The sequence below is a fragment of the Octopus bimaculoides genome, chromosome 13, assembly GCF_001194135.2.
Source record: "Octopus bimaculoides isolate UCB-OBI-ISO-001 chromosome 13, ASM119413v2, whole genome shotgun sequence".
In the NCBI taxonomy this organism is placed as follows: domain Eukaryota; kingdom Metazoa; phylum Mollusca; class Cephalopoda; order Octopoda; family Octopodidae; genus Octopus; species Octopus bimaculoides.
The window spans coordinates 26,339,446-26,340,700 of NC_068993.1; positions in this window are offsets into that span (position 1 = coordinate 26,339,446).

Genomic DNA, 1,255 nt, shown 5'->3' on the forward strand with positions numbered 1-1,255 from the left:
TGTGCATTGTTTGCTTTTGATTTTGTTGACTACACAGTATAGTATGATCAGTTGGGCACCATCTGTGAGAAAAACAGCACCATGATGCAATTCACTCCACCAGAAATTTGGAAACGACATGCTGTACTGCTTGGCATTCGCACCAGAAACTCCAATACAACTATTTCAGAGTGTTTGGGTGTCAATCTGAGGACAGTGCAATCTGAAGACATGTAGTGAGAGTGATAAAAATCAAACATCCGATCAACATCATAGTGTTTGGAGTGATCACTATTGATGACGGTGTTATGTCTCCATTCACCTTCCACATAGCCTCAGACACAACACAGAGGCCTACATTAGGTGCCTGGATGAGGTAGTGCTGCTCTGGGTCAAGAAGGTGGCTGCTAGAAGGACCCCATGTCTGCACCATTCCACACAAGCAGGAGAATCCAGTCATGGCTGTCAGACAATTTCTGCAACCACATCACACCTAACATCTGGCCATTTAACTCCCCAGAAATCTAAAAATGTATAAACATCATCAAAGTTGGTAAAAAACAAAAGTGAATTAGTGAAAAAGCCTAGAAGTGGTCGCGAGTGAGTAAATGTTGACCTTGAGAATATTATTCACATGCTGCCATATGTGAATGATATTTATTACAATATAGTGTATTCTATGAATATGAGGTAGATCTTAGTAAAAGACCTAAATACTGAATTGAATCAAACATTTTTGCAATATTGGTTTCCAATTTTGGCAGAAGGCCATTAAATCCAGAGGGGAGGGAAGTTGATTACATCAACCTCAGTACTCAGCTAATACTCATTTAATTGAGTACAGAAAAGATAAAAACAACCTTGGCAGAATTTGTACTCAGAATGTAAAGGCAGATGAAATGCTAGGAAGCTTTCAGCCTGCATGTTAATGACTCAGCCAGCTCGTCATTTTAGTACTGCAATAAGTAATAATATTACTTGAAAATTGTTTTACGTACTTTTTTGGCATATTTAGCTTATATAATAACTTTTTTCATTTTGAATATTTTTTGAAAAGATTAACTCCAAGACACTCATTTTGATGAGTTCTGTCATATGAGCTGAACAAGAACAAAATTTTATACAGAAAAACAAAATGTTTAGGTTTTGAATTTGCTTTTAGGGGTTACCATTGTTTTCAGCACATTTGGCCCCAGTAGTTTTTTTATTTAAAAAATTTTTTATATATATAATTAGCATCAAGGGATTCTAGTAGTCGAGGTCTGTCAGAAAAGTT